The sequence below is a fragment of the Sinocyclocheilus grahami genome, unplaced genomic scaffold, assembly GCF_001515645.1.
Source record: "Sinocyclocheilus grahami isolate Dianchi unplaced genomic scaffold, SAMN03320097.WGS_v1.1 scaffold1352.1, whole genome shotgun sequence".
Taxonomy (NCBI): domain Eukaryota; kingdom Metazoa; phylum Chordata; class Actinopteri; order Cypriniformes; family Cyprinidae; genus Sinocyclocheilus; species Sinocyclocheilus grahami.
The window spans coordinates 3,369-6,414 of NW_015506531.1; positions in this window are offsets into that span (position 1 = coordinate 3,369).

The following is a 3,046-nucleotide window of genomic DNA, read 5'->3' on the forward strand; positions in this document are numbered from 1 at the left end:
CTAGCCATGCAGCCTTTCTCTCTGGTTTTATGACAGCTGTACCTTTTATAGTTTGCAGAACAGATAGCAGAACATTAGAACATTACAATCTAAAATTGCTCTTTAAAGTATTAAAAAAACTCAATTAAAAGTTAAAATCACTGAATTAAAAATGAAAATAAATAATAAAGAAAATTACTATATTTTAACAGCTATAAGAAACACACATTAACTCATTTGAGCTTAGTAATTATAGCCTACTGAACTATCTTACATTTGATTTACCTATTACAATAGTCCCTTTACAGTTACTGCTATCATAAAAATACACTTATATATGTAGGTTTAAAATTCTACAAAAGACACATTTAATGTCCAACAACAAATATTTGAGCAAAATGTATATTTTACTCAGAATTATTGCGCTCCTAATCGATTGCGCTCTGTCTGTTTAGCGTGCATGCGCGCAGCAGCACTCGTTCACCTGCGTCAGCCCACTCCTGACAGCAAAAATGAATATGTTTGCATGACTTTCTGACATTTACAGATGAAAAAAATATACCTGTGACATGTCAGTTATGCACTGAGGAAAACACAACGTCTCAAATGCATTAAACAGCACAGATATATTCGCTGTTTGCGATGGTGGATCGATTTGATCCATGATCAACATTAAGGGCTGCTTAAGAATAAGCATCCACAAATTAGTGAAATTGTGTCAACTGAATTTGTCATTTATGGAACGCTTTAGCCCCGATTGATTTGTTAGGTTATTTCAAGTCAGGTTTTGGACTTTAATCCCCGCTTTTCCTCGGGTCTCCATAGTGTTGTGATGCATAACAATCACAGTGACGAGAGAACGCGCTTGAGAAACAGTTTAGAGAGGAGAAATCAATCTACATATAAAATATTGGTCACAGATTATTGGTCACTTTCTAAACAATAAAAGTATAGCACATCCACTAGTAATTATATATTAATAAATCGTTTTTTACAGATGCAAATATGTTAGAAACGAAGCATCGCGATATAAATGCCAACTTGTAGCCGATGCACACTTTTTAAACCGATGCATCGCATCGTTAACTTTTTATGCCAATGCACTGAGCGAATTGGGGAATCTTCCCATCCCTAGTCCAACACTGCTAAGACATTTATATGGAAACACCATGAAAAAGTGAATTTTGCATCCAATGTCACTTTTAAGGGATTTTTGATATCTTAAATAACTGTTGCCATGGCAAAACATAAAAAAATATTTTTTTGTTTTTGTTTAGTCATGTCTTTCTGAGGTACTTGTCATGATTCCATTTTCATGATCTTTTGCACACTTATCAGAGTCATCTGCCTTTTATGGCTTGGTAAAGGTTCATACATGGGCATGTACAGTAGAGGGTGCTCTATAGCACCACCTAGAAAATGGGCATGTTCAGGGAACTCTGTAGCACATCCCTTTTCAGCTACAGTCACCAAGCTTTGCACATAAACAAATCTCATCAAGCTGGACAATTTTCACACCACAGACTTTAGCTCCACTCAACAGGAAGTTGGCAATTTTGGAGTTTTTAAAAATGGTACGCTGTGGAATTTGAAATAGTCCTTCTAGGGGATTTATGTGAAAGCCATCAAACATAGGTAAACTCAGGCCAAGACACTGAAGACATTAATTGCAAAAGGATTTTTGATATATCAAAAGGTGTTGCCATGGAAATGCAATAAAGTAACATAAAAAATGTTAAACATAAAGTGTCTTACATCTTTTGCATACATTGTGTGATTTAAAAGGGGTCATATGATGCGATTTCAAGTTTTCCTTTCTCTTTGGAGTGTTACAAGCTGTTTGTGAATAGATAAGATCCCTAAAGTTGCAAAGACTAAAGTCTCAAACCCAAAGAGATATTCTTTATAAAAGTTCAGACTGGTCCACGCCCTCCTAAAACGCCTCGTTCAAACACGCCCCCACATGTCTACGTCCCTGTGTGGGAAGATTTGCATAACGTCGCCCAAATGTTCATGCTAAGAAAGAAGGCGTGACTTTTGTGTTGCTGCCACCGCCCCTGCCATGTTGTGAAGATGATGTGTGTTTCGTTGCGAAAGCGAAATGACTTTGCTTGGCCTTCCAAAAGAGGACACAACTACACTGAACAAAATTATAAACGCAACACTTTTGTTTTTGCCCCCATTTTTCATGAGCTGAACTCAAAGATCTAAGACTTTTTCTATGTACACTAAAGGCCTATTTCTCTCAAATATTGTTCATAAATCTGTCTAAATCTGTGTTAGTGAGCACTTCTCCTTTGCAGAGATAATCCATCCACCTCACAGGTGTGGCATATCAAGATGCTGATTAGACAGCATGATTATTACACAGGTGGCCACAATAAAAGGCCACTCTAAAATGTGCAGTTTTACTGTATTGGGGGGGTCCGAAAACCAGTCAGTATCTGGTGTGACCACCATTTGCCTCACGCAGTGCGACTACTTTCAACGTCTCAGGACCTACTCATTGTCGAAATCATACTCTAGATTTAATACTGTCACATGGAATTGATGTTGATGGTGTTGAAATTATGCAGCCAAGCGATGATATCTCAGATCATTATTTAGTCGTGTGCAAACTTCATATAGCTAAAACTATAAATTCTACTCCTTGTTACAAGTATGGTAGAACCATCATTTCTACCACAAAAGATTGCTTTGTAAGTAATCTTCCTGATTTATCCCAATTCCTTAGCATATCCAAAACCTCAGAACAGCTTGATGATGTAACAGAAACTATGGACTCTCTCTTTTCTAGCATTTGAAATACAGTTGCTCCTTTACAATTAAGGAAGATTAAGGAAAACAGTCTGACACCGTGGTATAATGAGCACACTCGCACCCTAAAGAAAGCAGCCCGGAAAATGGAGCGCAGCTGGAGGAAAACAAAACTAAAGGTATTTCGTATTGCTTGGCGGGAAAGTAACCTATCCTACAGAAAAGCATTAAAAACGGCTAGATCTGATTCATTTTCGTCTCTTTTAGAAGAAAATGAACATAACCCCAAGTATTTATTCAATACAGTGGC